Source organism: Diabrotica virgifera, chromosome 3 (assembly GCF_917563875.1).
Source record: "Diabrotica virgifera virgifera chromosome 3, PGI_DIABVI_V3a".
NCBI classification, from domain to species: domain Eukaryota; kingdom Metazoa; phylum Arthropoda; class Insecta; order Coleoptera; family Chrysomelidae; genus Diabrotica; species Diabrotica virgifera.
This window is the reverse complement of record NC_065445.1, coordinates 102,691,372-102,711,208: the sequence shown is the minus strand read 5'-3', so window position 1 is coordinate 102,711,208 and position 19,837 is coordinate 102,691,372. Positions and strand designations below refer to the sequence as shown.

The 19,837-nt window shown below is 31.6% G+C and overlaps 1 protein-coding gene across 2 annotated transcripts in view; it reads right to left on the bottom strand.

Annotated features, from left to right (window-relative positions):
• Positions 1–19,837, bottom strand: part of LOC126881251 (uncharacterized) — a 102,135-nt gene that overhangs the window by 55,057 nt on the left and 27,241 nt on the right. The window contains exon 2 of one of the 2 annotated variants that reach the window (XM_050645404.1): positions 14,882–16,196. The exons of the other annotated variant lie outside the window; for it this stretch is intronic. The gene's annotated coding sequence lies outside the window, so the exon portion shown is untranslated. Of the gene's footprint in view, positions 1–14,881; positions 16,197–19,837 lie in introns of those variants that run through there. 2 annotated transcript variants of the gene reach the window in all.

The following is a 19,837-nucleotide window of genomic DNA, read 5'->3' as shown; positions in this document are numbered from 1 at the left end:
GTGTAGGTACTATTATACACCCTACTAAATTATGATAAATAAACGTTTCAGGTTACTACCAGAGCTGTACGCTGAATTCTACGCCACTGGCTGAATTGCCATTTTAGCGCAATTTTGTGATTCTCATATACTCTCTATGTAAATATTACATATACTCTTTATTCGTAACGATAAAGTCATTAGTTTTCGAGATATTTGAAGTGAAGCATGTAACGGCACAGATATTTTGATTAACGTATTGTGCCTCTTAATTTTAAACTTCAAATATCTCGAAAACTAATAATTGTATCGTTAAGAATGTACATTATTATGAGCATATTATTCATTCTTAACGATAAATTCAGTAGTTTTTGAGATATTTGAAGTTAAAAATAAAGCGGCACAATACATTAATCAAAATAACTACGCCTTTACATGTTTAACTTCAAATATCTCGAAAACTAATGACTTTATCGTTACGAGTGAAGAGTATATAATTTACATAGGCAGTATTGAAGAATCGAAAAATTGCGCAAACAGCGCAATTCAGACAGTGGCGTAGATTTTGGGAAAGGTCAGCCCTTCAGTTTCCCCTGTGTACGCCTCTGGTAGTAGCCAGAGGCGTACGATTACGATAAATTAGTAAGGTGTACAGTACTTACACTTTCTGCCAAGTATGACAAGGATATGTCAAATAGTTTTAAAGTACTGGGTACAAATAGTTTTTAAATTTTTAAATAAAATACCCTGTAACTCAGTAAAGAGTCACATTTTATATAAGTGATTTGGGTTAAATCTTAATATTTTGAAGTCTGCAATCTACAACTTAGAGATTGGACATTCTTAATTAATCATCCTGTATATTTGAAAATGAATACATATAGGTTTTAGAAGTGAACATTGGCACTTACACTTTCTAAGAACACAATAATACAAAATAATGTAACAAATAATGTAATAAATAATTTGTAATACAAAATACACTTACTCATCTTTCAGTCTTTAATATACCAGTACATAATAGCTATTTTATGAACGAAATAATAAAAATTTGTTGAGATCATATATCTTAACTATTCATAGAGGGTGAGGCCTGTTATCTAAATGAAACCGATTTATGAATAAAAATAGTCACATCGTATATTTAATGCAGAAAAGTATGACATCCAGATATTCCTTTCAAACATAAGAGTAACAAAACATGATCGAAAGTAATACTTTTATATGCCTTGTATAAATTGACACTATAAATACTGAGACATACTTAAAATCAAAGAGTAATATTATTAAATACTTAATACTTAATTTTAACCAATGTAAGCGCAATGCACTTTGAGTGCATCAAATTTAAGGACACTATATTATTTGTTACTTGAAACATGACCTTGAAAAAAATGTAAACGACCAAGAGGAAGACAACAGATGAGATGGGTAGAATAGCCGGAATAAATTGGAAGTATGTTGCTGAGAATAGATCGATCAGTGGCGGCCGGTCAAGGTCGGCAGGGTTGGCAGTACACATTTATGGACACATTGTAGATTTTCTAAATATTTAATTTAATCAGAGTTGATGATATTTGTTTCTGTAAAATAAAAAAAAATCTGTGAGATAAAAGAGACTAAATTTTATTCGTTTTTAAAATAATTCGATCAGTCCGATACGTAAAGTGATCCCTGCGCGTAAGAAACTTTTCAAATTAATAATCCCAGCCATGCATCCGATTGCGATTGTGTGAATATTCTTTTTTGTAAGATCCGCTTCGGCAGGGACGGCAAGCGTCCCTAGATTGACGATTTACTTGTAAGAAGCGCTGTGGAATATTAGCCGATAGGCAACCAATTATACATTTCACTACAATTTCACCCGTATTTGAATGGGAGGGCCCGGCAGATACCAATCTGCCGATCGGTGATGGGCAGACACCAGCAAGGTACGTACCAAGCCACGTAAGTATCCTGCTAATAGTGCGCTCGGGATGAAACTAGCATATTTCTGTAAACAGCTTTTGAAAATTTTTAATTTTATTAATAAAGGCGACAATTTTGCAAGTGATGATATCTCAATCCGTGAAGCAATCGGTTTGAAAACTTTATTAAATGATTATTCTTTTAATATTTTTTTACATATCTTTAAGAAAGTGTTTACCCAAATTGATGTGATATTCAATGTTGTTCAAAATCAGTCTACTGACATTATTTATTCCAAAAATAAAATAACAAAGCTGGTAAAAAATCTCAGAGATAGTAATTTTCAATATATACGCAGTGACGTTTTGGATTCGCTTGATATTTCCGAACACCCCCAAAAAAAGACAAAAGTATGACATAGATCTCGAAAAACAAGTATATTTTGAAATTTTTGATACTATTATTACTTATGCAAATAGTAATCATGCAATCAAACAGTAAATCATTTTTTCAAATTTTGAAGATTTGCAAATTTTTGAAGATTTGCAAAAATTTAAAAGTTACGCCAAAAAATTTTCAAAATATCTATTAGACAAGTGTATTAAAATTATCCATCATTCTTTAATCAAATAAAATAAGGAAATGAATTTTTATATTATGCTGATCCAAATATTTTCGGAAGATGGAATAAGTTACAAAATATGTATAATTTTATATACTGCAGTTCATTGCAACAAACTGTTCCCGAAATTAATAAATTATTATCATGAATTCTCTCATTGCTACCAACTTTTGCATTAAATGAACGGGATTTGTCTTGTCTCAAAAGAGTCAAAACGTATTGTCGAAACACCATGAAACAAAAGAGAATGTCAATAGAAAAAAAACTATTAAAATCTCTGCAACACACTAATAAATTTCACGATGATGTTATAACCCATTTTGCTACGTCCAAACAGCATAGACTTAAGTTAATTTATAAACATGTTTAGGCTCTAAATCTATGTGAATCTTTTAATTAGATCGTATACCTATCTGAAAAGACAAAAACCTTGCCGACCCTGTCCCTAAAGCCACGAGCCGCCACTGAGATCGATATAAGGAGTTGGGAGAGGCTTATGTCCAAAAATTGACAATAGAAGGCTAAGAAGAAGATGTAATGATTATTAAACAAAAAGAAACAAGGATTTATATGTATTGGCTATGTAAGCCATTCATACTAATCAAATAATGAAAGCTTGCAGCTTTGGATCTTATGTAGTTGATGTGTTTGGTATTAGTCTATTTTGCGTTGAATAGATAAATAAAATATATGGAAAAGCCCAAATTACAGGTGAGTATTTTACTAACTACATATTTAGGTACACATACAAGATACATATTATTTCTAAAACAATAACTTACCAAGGACTGTTATTATTATTGTAAAAAGTATATTTTTAAATTTATAATTATAATATTGGCCTAGCACATAAGTGAAAATGTGAATACCAATTACAACGTTCGTAAGCTTATCTGTTATAATTAATACTTTACCTTGAAATGCAAATGGTTAGGAACTCATAAACACGTTCTGTTTTTAAAATTAATATTTATTTACCCAAATTGTAGAAAATGCCAAACACATATAATGGAAATAATTATTTGGTACACTTAATTAATATTAGACTAATAATAGGATTAAGTGAGATTCTCGAAGAAAGAGGGAAGACATGGAGTGAGGCGAAGGAACCAGCTAGAGACAGAAATACACCAGGGAAATAGGGCAAAAATATACCATGTTCGGGACACTTGAGCAACCAGGTTGCAAATGGGTTTTTGGGTACTATATACCTAATTCATTATAAATACAAAAATGCCCGTCACAGTTTGGACGAGAAATTTAGTTATTAACAAATAAGGGTCAAAAATGAGAGTTTTTTCGTTTAAATCGCTACAGGTAAAAATAGGGTAATTAAATGTCTTATTTATAATATTTTTCTTTTAGTAGATGAGCCAAGGTTTCAAATAGCGTTTTTGAATTTTGGTCCGATTATTTGTTGTTTCGGATATTGCAAAATAAAACTAAAATTTCGAAAATAAAAAATTTGCTATAACTTTTGCGAAAATGAATTTAGGACTTTCATATTGCACGAAAAGTTGAGTCAAACAGTCCATACAGTGCACAAAAAACTTTAAGACGATGCGTCAATTAGTTTAAATTTTATTCGATTTGTTTATCCCAAAGAGCTTTTTTACGCAATGTTATTGTTCAGAAAATAATAATGATACAGCAATTCTGTGAAAACAACATGAAAGAAGAATAGTCATATTTTCAAGGCATTTACAAAAATCATTAAAAAGTCATTTTTATCACTCAGAAAACATTTTACTAAAATAGAGTCATTTTTGGCTTATAAATAATTTGAATAACTTTGTTAATATTGACTGTAGGCTAAAACTACAATAGAATTTGAAAAACTGGTATTTTTATACGAATTTTCAAAGAAAAACTTCGCCTAGGATAATTACGGTCAAAGTTAGCCACTTTTTTATTTAATTGACTCCTACTTTGTTTATAACAATTAAGCAACCTAACTAGAGCCATTTTGAAGGTGAAGATATTAAGGTTATGTGTAAAAGTTTGAGTAAACTTTGAACCTCAACAGAGTGGTTAATAAAGCTTTAAAAATGGCGTCTGAACGGAATTAATTCGTGGTCGGTGGAGGGGAATTACTAAAATACGTGCACTCAAAAAATGAAACTGATTCTGCAAACATATGCTGCGATTAATATCGCTGGAACTTGTTGATGGATTTTGATCATATTTTTTTTAATTTGTATGTACTCGTAGTCTTATAGAGTACGTTATGTACACACAACTCCACCTAACATTACAAAATGTTAGGGGGGGACTCCCCTTATCACTCAGGGATATAAAAAATAGATTCGACCGATTCTAAGACCTACTGAATATACATATATAATTTCATAAAAATCGGTCAAGCGGTCTCGGAGGAGTATGGAAACTAACACTGTGATAGGAGAATTTTATAGATGTAAATATATAGATGGCTATTAACAAATAGGGGTTGGTGATAGAAGAGTGAAAACTAAGGGTTATATGTATTTTTTAATTCCACATCGTATAAAATTAAGGAAGATAATTTTGTTAAAAAAAATAAAAAATATTGTCAGGGGGGCAACCCCCTTATAACTTATGGGTATAAAAAATAGATTAAAACCTCTTCAACGTCGTACAGGATAAACGTGTAAAATTTTATAAAAATCGGCCAAGCCGTTTCGGTAGTATGGTAACTAACACTGTTACAGGAGAATTTGATGTATATAGAAGTAACTGCGAATTAAATAATAAAAGCGGCTAACTTTGAACCTAATTAACCTAGGCAAAAAGGTTTTTTTCTGAAAATTCGTATAATAATACCTTTGAAATCCTAAAGTAGATTTATTTTATAGTTAATATTAACAAAGTTATTAAAATTGTTTAGAAGCCAAGAATGACTCTATTTTACTAAACTTTTTTCGAAGTGATAAAAACGACTTTTTAATGATTTTTTTCAATTGGTTTTTACAGAATTGCTATGTCATTATTATTTTCTGAACAATAACATTGCGAAAAAAAGCTCTTTGCAATAAACAAATTGAATAAAATTTAAACTAATTGACGAATCGTCTTAAAATTTTTTGTGCATTATATGGAATGTTTGACTCAACTTTTCTTGCAATACGAAAGTATTAACCCCTTCCGCTCCAGGCCACTTTTTGAGATAGGGAGCTGTATACCAGCAAAAGTTTTTTAATGAAAATACATTTTACGATAGTTATGATGTATAATAGAAAAGATATTCACCTATGGGGCCAAAAAAATGTTTGCAGCAATTTGAATTTATATGACAATTTATAGTGTTTACCAGAATATCCACATAAGGATATTTGGGTGTAATAGTATATCCACCCTTGGATATCGATTGTACTACCAAAATATCCACATCTAGATACCATTAAAATGTATCTATGTCTATTATTTAATTTATAAATTCACGCTAAATAAAAATAAAACATATATAAAAAGACAGTGAACAATGAACAAACGTCGACCTTGAGCTGTTTACATTATTCTGGGAATTGTGTAGAAAAAATGGCTAACCATGATATCGCCGTATGGATATCCATGTCCTACCGTGATCCAAATTAATCTATAGAGCACTACACCACTTTTACAGAGTGCAGTAATATCCCTATATGAATATCCGTATGTGGATATCGTGGTAAAGTTCGCCATACCTAAAAATATCCATACGTGGATACGATGGAGCGGAACAGGTTTTAAGGCCATTTTTCCAAAAGTTATAGCACATTTATTTTTGAAATTTAGTCTTATATTGCAATTTCCGAAGCAAAAAATGATCGAACCAAAATTCAAAAAGTGCCATTTTAAACCTTGGCTGATCTACTAAAATACGAATACTCAAATAATATACAGGGTGTCCCAAAAGTAGTGGAACGGTCGAATATTTCGCGAACTAAACATCGGATCGAAAAACTGAAAAATACGTTTTCAATCATTTTCAAAAATCTATCCAATGACATCAAACACCAACCCCCACTACACCCCCTGGAGGTGGGGTGGAGGGTAACTTTAAAATATCAAATGGAAACCCCTAGTTTTTCTTGCAGATTTGGATTCGTTACGTAAAAGTAAGCAACTTTTATTCAAGACATTTTTTCGAACTGTGGATAGATGGCGCTATAATTGAGAAAAACAATTTATGCTGATACCATAGGTAAATTATAGAAACGGTCTAATAACTCGAGAAATACACTTCCAAATGAGAATCCAAAAAAAAAGTTTTTAATACTTTTCGAAAACCTATCGAATAACACTAAACATGACCCTCCAACCCACCCCCTGGAGGTGGGGTGGGGGGTAACTTTAAAATCTTAAATAGCAACCCCCACTTTTTATTACAGATTCGGATTCGTCATGAAAAATTAAGCAACATTTATTCGAAATATTTTTTAGAATTGTTGATAGATGGCGCTTTAATTGGAAAAATACGATTTATTAGCGCCATCTATCAACAATTTTAAAAAATGTTTCGAATAAATGTTGCTTAATTTTTCATGACGAATTCGAATCTGCAATAAAAAGTGGGGGTTGCTATTTAAGATTTTAAATTTACCCCCACCCCGTCTCCAAGGGGTGGGTTGGAGGGTCATTTTTGGTGTTTGTCGATAGGCTTTCGAAAAATATTAAAAACTTGTTTTTTGGTTTCTCGTTTGGAAGTGTATTTCTCGAGATATTAGACCGTTTCTATAATTTACCTATGGTATCAGGATACATCGTTTTTCCCAATTATAGCGCCATCTATCCACAGTTCGAAAAAATGTCTTGAATAAAAGTTGTTTACTTTTACGTAACGAATCCAAATCTGCAAGAAAAACTAGGGGTTTCCATTTGAGATTTTAAAGTTACCCCCACCCCACCTTCAGGGGGTGCAGTTGGGGTTGGTGTTTGGTGTCATTGGATAGCTTTTTGAAAATGATTGAACACGTGTTTTTCAGTTTTTCGATCCGATGTTTAGTTCGCGAAATATTCGACCGTTCCACTACTTTTGGGAAACCCTATATATAATTATCCTATTTGTACCTGAAGCGATTTAAATGAAAAGACTGGCATTTTTGACCCTTTTTTGTTAATAACTAAGTTTCTCGTCCGAACTGTGACGGGCACTTTTGTATTTATAATGTATTAGGTATATAGTACCCAAAAAATCCATTTGGAACCTGGCTGCTCAAGTGTCCCGACAAAAACCTTATTTCTCTGGACTAAAAATAGTGGCGTAAATTGGTAGACAAAATTTAAGAAAGTTTGTACACCTCGACACCTATGGGTATAAGAGGTTTTTGATTATGTATGTATGTATATATGTATTTGGTAGACCTGGGAAATATTCGCTAAAACCTGGAAAAAGAAATCGACCAAATGGAAGAAAAGCATTTAATGAAAGACAACTTGGGTGCATCTCTCAATTTTGCTAAGGAACGGTCTCAAGATAATCAAAAACTACCTAGTCGCTAATCTAAAAATTAATATGCCTATTAGTGCAGCCGATATGTGAAACAATTGTGCATTTAATGATAGAAGTATATAATTTGGACCACATATACTACACATATAAAGGTTCAAATTTAGATGGGAGGCCATCTCAGATTTTGCCTTTTACAAAAATGGCAGGGATTCAAAATGGCGACTATACATATGTGACTAATAGCACGATAACTTTTAAACGAGACTACATATTTCAACCAAATGTGGTATATAGGTTCTTTTTTGATGTATAAGATCGAGGTCTTGAACCGGAAGTATCGGTTTACCAGAAGTTGTGTTTTTCCTGGTTTTTATGTAAAAATATGCTGTTTTTTTTTCAATTCTTTCACCCTGTATGTATTAATTTTTCAAAAAGTTAATACCACCATTGAAAAGAGCGTAAAAATTTTTTTAGGAAATATTTTTAACTTTTTAGTTATGTTAATTACCATTTAATAAATGCAAAACGTATCTTCACATGTACCTATATGCGGCAGATTCGTGTAAATATAAGAATTATTGTGCATTTAATGGTAGAAGCATATAATTCGGACCACATATACTACACACATAAAGGTTCAAATTTAGATACGAGGCCATCTCAGTTTTTGTTCCTTTTACAAAAATAGCGGTCATTCAGAATGGCGACTATACATATGTGACTAATAGCACGATAACTTTTGAACGAGATGTCAGATTTCAACCAAATTTGGTATATAAATTCTTTTTTTTTTATGAATAATATCTATCGAGGTCTTGAACCGGAAGAATCGGTTTACCAGAATTTGTGTTTTTACTGTTTTTTAATGTAAAAATATGTTGGTTCTTTTTCAATTCTTTCACCCTGTATATATAAATTTTTCAAAAAGGTGATACCGCCATTGATAAGAGTGTAAATATATTCTTAAGGAAATATTTTGAACTTTTCAGTTGTGTTAATTACAATTTAATAAATGCATAACGTATGTTCACATGTACCTATGGGCGGCAGATTCATTTTGAATGCCCGCCATTTTTGTAAAAGACTAAATCTGAGATGGCCTCATATCTAAATTTGAATCTTTGTCTGTGTAGTATGTGTAGTCCAAATTATATGCTTCTACCATTAAATACACAATAATTCTTATATTATTATTTGCCCGAATCTGCCGCACGGTGCACATAGGTACCTACATGTAAAGATACGTTATGCATTTTTTAAATGGTAATTAATATAACTAAAGAGTTTAAAATATTACCTAAAAAATATTTTTACGCTCTTTTCAACGCTGGTATTACATTTTTGAAAAATTAATATATACAGGGTGAAAGAATTGAAAAAGAAACAACATATTTTTACATAAAAAAAAACAGTAAAAACACAAATTCTGGTAAACCAATTCTTCCGGTTCAAGACCTCGATATTATTTATCAAAAAAAGAACCTATATACCAAATTTGGTTGAAATCTGACATCTCGTTCAAAAGTTATCGTGCTATTAGTCACATATGTATAGTCGCCATTTTGAATGCTCGCCATTTTCGTAAAAGGGACAAAACTGCGATGGCCTCGTATCTTAATTTGAACCTTTATATGTGTAGTATATGTGGTCCAAATTATATGCTTCTACCATTAAATGCACAATAATTCTTATAATATTTGCACGAATCTGCCGCATATAGGTACAGTCACAATCACTGAATAGTTTACACCTTTATTTTTATATTGTAATACTGTAAAATCGCAGTGTCGTACGGATTTGCTAAATGTAAATTGTTTGTCAAAAATTTTAGTGCGTATTGAAAAATAAAATAAGAAGTTATTTAAAGCGTCCAAAATGCCGTTTATATCACGCGCAAAACCAAAAGTAATTGCCAAACTCAATAATTTTAACTCAGTTTTATTTAAAAAAAATCCCTTTCTATACTTTCCGTTTTGTTAAATTTTGTAAAATAGTTTTATTTTATTTTGATTTTTTAATTTTATTCAACCTATGCTGTGTCCGCCACTGGTAACGTCACTTTGACGTAAAAGGTGCGTTTAAACGAGGTAAAAATTAAAAAAATTGGCCACTGGATATTAAAGGGTGTAAACTATTCAGTGATTGTGACTGTAGATGTGAATATACGTTTTGTATTTATTAAATGGTAATTAACATAACTAAAAAGTTACAGATATTTCCTAAAAAATATTTTTACGCTCTTTTTAATGGCCGTATTAACTTTTTGAAAAATTAATACATACAGGGTGAAAGAATTGAAAAAAAAAAACAACATATTTTACATAAAAACCAGGGAAAATACTACTTCTGGTAAACCGATTCTTCCGGCATCAAAAAAAGAACCTATATAGGTACCAAATTTGGTTGAAATTTGAAGTCTCGTTCAAAAGTTATCGTACTATTAGTCACATATGTATAGTCGCCATTTTGAATCCCCGCCATTTTTGTAAAAGGCAAAATCTGAGATGGCCTCCCATCTAAATTTGAACCTTTATAGTGTAGTATATGTGGTCCAAATTATATGCTTCTATCATTAAATGCACAATTCTTATAATATTTGCACGAATCTGCCGCATTATATACAATTACAAAAATGTACGAGGAAAATAAAAATCCTGTAGCTGGCTGTATACAATAAATCACAAAAAATACTGGATCCTTTTAATGTCCACGTCAACTCAGTTGACATTCAACTCTCAATATGCGAGGTTCATCCCTTTCACATTACATCCACGTTGGTTAGAGTCCGGTGTTGCCATGGGTAAACTCCAGGAATATTTGCAACATCCATTATTTTTATTAACAATATGTAGTACCATTTAAGGTCTTGTAACATTTAAAGGGTTTTTACCCATAACTTTTTGGTGGCTCACGCATGCATGCTTCTAATATATCTTTTAATATCATTCATACATGTCTTTTAACACTGATGATGGATTATTTGTTAATCCGAAAACGTTTTGTTTATGTGATGTAACCCTTATTGGGGTCTTTTAAATACACCCTTTACAAAGGATTCAGTATCTTTTATAAATTTTTTTCTATACATTTACATTCATTTATTATTTAGATACTTTTCAAGGCCATAATAAGAGAATTCTTTTAAAAACTTACATACGGGTAATACGAGCCGTCATATTACCCGTATGCGCGCCAATGGTGAATATTAAATTCTTATTATTGTATGTCAAATAATGTGCAATAACTACTTCTTAAAACCAACGAAACTCAACCGGTTTTAAAGCAATAAATAAATCGTCAGTTTGGAAGAAAAACTTCAACACCCCCTATCTCGAAAACGAAGCAAACTCCTGCTTCGCGTCTTTCGGCAAACTGCAGTCGCGTGCGGAAAAGTATGACTTTCTGCACTTGTTAGGAAAATGACTATTGAGAACACCGGGTGCTAAAAAAACAGCAAAGCACTATATAATGAAATTCAATTTATCAAGCCAACTCCCGCCAGCCACCTGCCTCTTGGAAGTTTAAACATTAATTTAAGCGAAAAACCATTGTTTATTTGTGAAATAAAAATTTTTTTTCGATTGTAAATTTAACCTGGAACAACTTTCCTGTAGACGTGTTTGTACTAAAAGTGCATAAAACTCACCCTAATTCACCCTGTGCCTAGGGACTAATTCACCCCTTTCTCAAAAACGCACCCATTTAAATGGTAGCACTCTGCGGTTTTTTCTAATTTAGAGGTACATTGACCATATGAGACAATAAAATCCCGTTAACGTTGTAGTTCCTTTTAGCTCTCTTATTTTGAACATAATCAAATAGCCTATTATAGCAGTAGCATATATTTAAGTAAAAGTATGTCTCCTGATTCAAAGCGATAATACTGATTGTCATGTGCAAATTTCACGAAGAAAAAACACTAGCAAAGTAAAATGATATATCCGGAATTATTGAACAAATTCTAAAAGTAATAATTGGAATAAATACTGATTTTATTTTTAAACAACTAAGTAATATTTTGAACACATTTTATATTGCTATAATAATATATGTTCCATAAGCAAATTTTGTAGATACGTTAATAGTGCCAATGTTCACTTCATTAATATTTTATTTTAATTTCATTTTTGACCTAGTTCACAACAATCACTCAGTTATTGTGTTGGTTTTTATATAATTAAGATACATATTTTACTAGAACACAAATTAAAAGATATAGTACGATAAATGTCCTAATAATGTTAATAAAATTACCATTTCTACTATTAAGGATAAATTTAACGGTAAAAAGCATCCTAATGTTTACACATCTTATAGTACCGGGTGTCCCAATAAGAATGGCTCTCGGCCATATCTCAGGAACCATTTATAGTCCAGCTTTCAGAAAAAAAAATTTATAACAAAAGTTGCTTCGGGAAAAGCCTGGAAATTATTTTCATAATTGTAGGTCCACCGCTAGAGGGCGTAATTGAATATCAAAAATTAAAAAATCAAAATTTTACAAAATTTACCTAATGAAAGGGCATTGTAAATCCAATCATCTTATTCTTCATAAAATTCTGCGCATATTTGATTTCACAAGTTTAAGTCTACCTTTGCAAATAACAGGTGGGGGTGAGTGGGAACCTTCTTATGAAAAAATGGCTGTAAGTCAGGTTCTGCTAAATCGAATTTTGCGTACTTGGTCTTGTTGAAATCAGCTCTTTTTAGTCAATGTAAATGTCTTATTTTCGAAAAAGCCTAATAAGTAATATGCAAACTAGGAAGCGTTATTTAATTATTTTCAGAAATCTAGTTTTCTTTGGAAAATATTAAATGCAAGTATGCATTTTTAATCCTGCATTACAAAATTAGACTAAATTAGCAACATAATACCGAAAACGGCATGTCGATACCTTTTTTTATATCTCGAGATATCTTAAGAAATGTGTAAATTCTAAACATAACTGTTACTGTCACCGGTAAACGAGGTTAAGGAAAAGTAGTGTGCCATGAAAAAAAAACAAATAAACATTTTTCAGATGTAAGCGTATATAATTAATTAAAGCAACAATAAGACAAACAACACTATAAAATATAACAAATAAATAAAAGCAACTACTTACTTAGTCTTAGTGACTTCCTAAATGTTCAAATTGTTGCCCATCATTTTCGATGCAAGCATTTACTCTTTCAAGAGTAGATTGAATAGCAACAGATTTAACTGTTTTAGACTTTTATTTATGGGGACGGATTAAAGACCTTGTTTTTGCCGCTAGGCCCACTACTCGAGAAAACATGATCTACAATCTAGAGAATACGAAACGCCATTCAAAGCATTGCGAAAGCAGAAATTGAGACTGCTGTTCAATCTACTCTTGAAAGAGTAAATGCTTGCATCGAAAATGATAGGCAACAATTTGAACATTTAGGTCGTCACTAAGTAAGTAGTTGCTTTTATTTCTTTGTTATATTTTATAGTGTTGTTTGTCTTATTGTTGTTTTAATTAATTATATACGTTTACATCTGGAAAATGTTTCTTTGTTTTTTCCACAGCACACTACTTTTCCTTAACTTCGTTTAGCGGTGACATTAACAGTTTTTTAAAATTTACGTTTCTTAAGATATCTCGAGATAGAAAAAAGGTATCCACATGCGGTTTTCGGTATTACGTTGCTAATTTCGTCTTATTTTGTAATACAGGATTAAAAATGCATACTTGTATTTAATATTTTCCAAAGAAAACTAGATTTCTGAAAATAATAAAATAACGCCTCCTAGCTTGCATATTACTTATTAGGCTATTTCGAAAATAAGACACTTACATTGACGAAAAAGAGCTGATTTCAACAAGACCAAGTATGCAAAATTCGATTTAGCAGAACCGGACTTACAGCCATTTTTTCATAAGAAGGTTCCCACTCACCCTTACCTCTTATTTGCAAAGGTAGACTTAAACTTGTGAAATCAAATATGCGCAGAATTTTATGAAGAACATGATGACTGGATTTCCAGTGCCCTTTCATTAGGTAAATTTTGTAAAATTTTGATTTTTTAATTTTTGAGATTCAATTACGCCCTCTAGCGGTGGACCTACAATTATGAAAATAATTTCCAGGCTTTTCTCGAGGCAACTTTTGGTATAGTTATAAATATTTTTTTCTCAAAGCTGTACAATAAACGGTTCCTGAGATATGGCCGAGAGCCATTCTTATTGGGACACCCGGTACACACAATATATCTTTGAGATCGGAATATAGAAAAGTCTTAAGACCAAACAACCACCGTGAAACTTACAATACTTCAGAATCAAATAAAGGACACGTAAAGGATATGAAATAAAATAAACTAAAAATGTATACCATTTTTATTCAGTTGCAATGCGAAAGCAAAACAATCTTATTTTTAACTTAGAACAGGGAGCGCAGTCCAGCACTCTGAATCGACGATTTTCGACTCTTATTGGAGTCATCATCGGAGAGAAGTGACCAAACCATGAAAGTTTATCCCCACATTGCAACTGACGTGTATGGATTAGGTGACTAGCGTCATCTGGCAATTGAAAGGTAAAGTTTTCAATCGTAATAGCAACGTTAATAATATTTTAATATTTTTCAATACTATTAATGTTGCTATAAGGATTGAAAACTTTACCTTTCAATTGCCGATATGAAATAATTTTACCGAAGCTACGTACCTATATAGGTTACTAAATATCTCTTGAAGACATCACATAATATGTTTTGCTAAATTTTAGAGAGAATAAAGAATATATGGGACTTTTTAAAACTCAAGTACTTTAGTCAAATGTGAAAAGGAGTTGCATAAAAACGCCACACATAATATGGTCCCCACTTTAACATTAGGTTATTCCTCAATAAGTTCATTTCAGTACATACTGTTTATTTTGCCGCTTAGTGTATGTTTATGTGTAATTATGACAATTATTTTATTGTACACAAATTATTTTAAAAAATAAATGTTTTTGTCTTTAATATCTCCGGCTTGTTTTATTTTCAATAAATATTATAAATTACAAAATAAATAATAGTTTAAAAATAATATATCGATAGTAGTACTTAATTTGTTTAGTCTTTTGTGTCAAAAATAACTCGGTTACTTTTTGACACAATGATTATTAATAAATTGTAAGACTGTCTACTTTTTTGCTATATAAAAACCAACTTTAATAAATAAATACTACTCTAAATTCACTGATACGCCATTGCGAGATACGTGTATGGTAAAAGCAAGTACAGTCGATTCAATTTTAATATAGTCATGATTATCATGAATGTTAGATTCATAACAGAGTCTGAATGTGTTCATCCTGATACACTTGAGGTCAAACTCTGGCAACATGTGTATGTTCTCAAGTAACTGATAGTGTGTAAGATTATTTATTAAACTCAGCTAGGTGCTTTCGGCATAGCACATGCCATCTTCAAAATTTAACAAACAAAGATTACTTTCAGAGAATTTTTTATGAATGCAATGGTGAAAAACACTTACGACTTCTAACTTATGTATGTCGACAATTACTCTTCTATGAGGCATTTATAACCTATAAGATATTGTATTAAGTTTTTAACCATTGTATTTCTAAAAAATTCTTTTAAGGTATGTAATTTTCTTTATACATATAGACTGTTTCACGTTAAGAACGGAACGTTGCAGTGATAGGCTACGTATTTCTTATGGACGATAGAAGCGCGCCGATGCCACGCCGTCTGATTAGAATGAATAGTATATCGATAGTCTATTGGTCTAGTAGCAATACGTGCCTGAGAGGTTTGGCAACACTGTCCCGTTCCGTTCTTAACGTGAAATAGAGTATAGGAAGCTCTGAAGAGTGCATGTGTCATACTGAAAGTACTTAGCTGATTTTAATAAATTATTTTACACACTATCAAAGTTATTTGAGAACATACACATGTAGCCAGTTGGTCCTATGTTTTAGAAGTGTGTATAAGTGATACAATCATAGTCATACAATTTATAATTGAATTTATCTAATAACAATTGAATACCATCGAGATCAATAAATAATCGAGAAAAATTTCACGCAATCACGTATCAGTAATACAAGCTCACTCACTGAAAAAAATATAATCTCCTAACTAAACTCTTAAAAATTCTATAAATAAATAATATAAATACAATGCATTCTGTAAAGTTAACCATTATAGCAGATTTGGTTTTGCATTGAACTAATATTAAATTTAACACCTAACTAACCACTTTGGAAGAAAAAAAAATAGCTGATATGAAGTTCGTTTTCATTGGACGGATGCTACCTAAAAAATATTTTAAAACAAAGGAATTAAAAAAGGAGCAATACTTAAATGTAAGAAAGAACTAAATGTGTATGCAATACTGTCAAAAATAGACACTAGATTCACTTTGACACATTCAGAGTAGGAAACATACAACACAAAAATTCCTACCTTACACTATTAACTGCTCAAATCAACTTAATCTTTCATTAAATTGGAAATAGTGGGAGTGTATACTAAACTCATAAAATTTTGTGGAACTGATTTCTTCAAAATATTTTTATTTTGTACAATAAATAATTTTCTCATTTGTTATGAATACATTATAATGGCGTAAATAAATAATTATTGATTAGAGTAAGGTTGATGTTATTTATGTCTGTTTGCTATTAATAATATTGGCTTTGAGCAGGTATGTTTGGTTGTGTAATAATTTCCACTCACGTCTAGCAACCTAACTTCCCAAAAAAAAATACTAAAATCACTAGACAGTTTAGAGAATTAGAGAATAGACTGTCTGAGACAGTGTCTCAGATTAGAGAATTTCTGTGGTACTAAGACAAAACCCGATATGTATGTCAAAAATTATCGATTTTTCGTTTTTAATGCCAATATGTACATTGAGCGATGAAGAATACGATGACAAAACCCAACATGGCTAAACGCATCCATGTAACCAGTAGATGACCAGTCTCTTATCGGTATGCTTTAAAATGTATACGAAAATAATAGAGAAAAGACTAAGGCAAGAAGTAGAAATGAAATTGGGAGATGAACAAGCGGCCTTTAGCATTGACGCAAGAGCGCCAATATAAAATTTTTAGGGGGGGACCAAACTTACTTTTTGACAAAAATACGTTTGTCTATATATGAATATACAATACAAATTTAATTTTTTGTTCTTTCCCGAAAAGCTAGGGGGGCACGCCCCCCTTGCTTTTCGCCCCCCCCCCCCCCCGCGGCATGGATGGCCTTTAGACCAGGAAGACAAACAAAATGACAACATATATACCATCCGGAACCTGGTGCTTAAACACGGGGGAAAAGATGCTATAAAGATGCTTAGACACGGAGGGAAAACTGGTATTAGCATTCATAGACCTAAGAGCAGCGTTTGACACGATAGAAAGACAAAGTATAGGGGAATGCTTGAGGAAAATAAATGTACCAAACAGATTGATAAAAATTATAGAAAGTACTTACAAAGAGGTAAAAGAAAGAGTACATATAGCAGGGGAACGATCAGAAGAATTTAATTGGAATAGAGGTATTAAACAAGGAGATAGTCTCAGCCCTTTGCTATTCATAATCGTAATGAATGAATTATTAAGAAAAACTAGAGCAAGAACCATCCAACTACAGCCAATAACAGCCAGATTCCGATAAAAAATGCAGAAACTAATGGATATATTGGTAGAGGAAATAGAAGAGCTAAAAATGGAAATAAACGAGGAAAAAAGTAAGATAATGATAATCAACGGCAAAAAAGATAATGAAATAAAGATAAAATGCAAAAACTCAGAACTGGAAATAGTTACAACTTACGAATACCTGGGAAGTATCATTACTAATGACGGAAAAATAGATTGGGAAATAACAAATAGAGCAAAGAAATCCAAAAAGTTATACTATGCCTTAGTCCCAATACTGGGGAAAAGAGAACTTGCAAGAGAGACAAAAAAAACATATATAACACAATAGTGATACCGACTGTGCTCTAAGCAAGTGAAAATAGGACAAATAAATGCAATAGAGATGAGACATTTAAGAAGGATAGTTGGAAAGACAAAATGGGATAGATTGAGCAACGAGACTATTAGGAGAATGGCCAACCAAGAACCAATAATGAATAAACTAAAAAAGAGACAAATGAATTGGTATGGGCATTTGATGAGGATGCAACCCAACAGAATTACGAGAATAATCCACGAAGCAAGGAACATTGCAAAAAGAAAAAAGGCAGACCAAGAAAAAAATGGATACATCAAATAGCAGAGGCGGGAAAAGTTAAAGGAAAATCACTCGAGGAATTAAAAATACTGGCGGAAAACAGAAAAGAATGGTAGAGATGGGTGAATGTAAATTAAAATACCGATCCCAAATCCGACACCCTGATAGGGTACAAGGAAGGGGAGAAAGAAAGAAAGAAAGAAAGAAAGAGACAGTGTCTCAGATTAGAGAATTTCTGTAGCACTAAGGCAAAACCCGATATGTCAAAAATTATCGATTTTTCGTTTTTAATGCCAATATGTACCGGGTGTCCCAATAAGAATGGCTCTCGGCCATATCTCAGGAACCGTTTATACTACAGCTTTGGGAAAAAAAATTTTATAACAAAAGTTGCCCCGAGAAAAGCCTGAAAATTATTTTCATAATTGTAAGTCCACCGCTAGAGGGCGTAATTGAATATCAAAAATTAAAAAATCGAAATTTTAGAAAATTTGCCTAATGAAAGGGCACTGGAAAATAAATCATCGTATTCTTCATACAATTCTGTGCATATTTTATTTCACAAGTTTAAGTCTACCTGTGCAAATAAGAGGTAGGGGTGAGTGGGAACCTTGTTATGAAAAAATCGCTGTAAGTCCGGTTCTGCTTAATCGATTTTTACAAACTTGGTCTTGTTGAAAACAGCTCTTTCTCGTCATTGTAATAGTTATAATTTGGAAACAGCCTATTACGTAATGTGCCGGCTAGAAGGCGCTATTTATTTTTTTTAGAAATCTTGTTTTCTTTGAGAAATATTAAATACAAGTATGTATTTTTTTTTCCTCTATTACAAAATTAGACCAAATTAGCAACAGAATACCGAAAACCGCATGTTGATACCTTTTTTCTATCTCGAGATATCTTAAGAAATGTGTAAATTTTAAACCTAACTGTTGCTGTCATATAAGTGGAAATATATAGAAGCACGTAGTGTGCTATGGAAAAAAACAAAGAAACATTGTCCAGATGTCACCGTATATAATGAATCAAAACAACAATAAGACAAATAACACTATAAAATATAACAAAAAAATAGTGTGTGTACTTTGTACGCGAGTAAGAAGTTATACTTTTATTATTATGATTTTAACGAAATGAATATATTTTAAACAGTTTAATTTTATTTTTATTTAAATATTACACTAATTTTAATACTTAAAATAATACCAAAAAAATAGCGTTAATATGTAAATTTTTATGAATTGTTGCCTCCGCGAATTACATTTGCTTTTCTCTCGATGAATCGTAGAAAATGTAAAACGTCAGATTTTCTACACAATGTGTCAAATCAGAAAAACATAAAAATTTGTTCATTGATGGTTTGTTGCGGTTTGTTTCTATTAAATTTTATATAAAATTTATACAGAGTGAAATTCAAGATGATTCTTACAAACAAAGAAGCATTTGACATGATAGCCATATTCTTTGAATGCATAAGAAATGCAACTGTTGCGGCTAGGATATATGCAATGAAATATCCCCAAAGACGTCACCCCAGTAGTAGAGTTTTTCATATTTTGTTTTGATTTATTACATACGGTGACATCTGGAAAATGTCTCTTTGTTTTTTTCCATAGCACACTACTTGCTTCTATATATTTCCACTTATATGACAGCAACAGTTATGTTTAAAATTTACACGTTTCTTAAGATATCTCGACATAGAAAAAAGG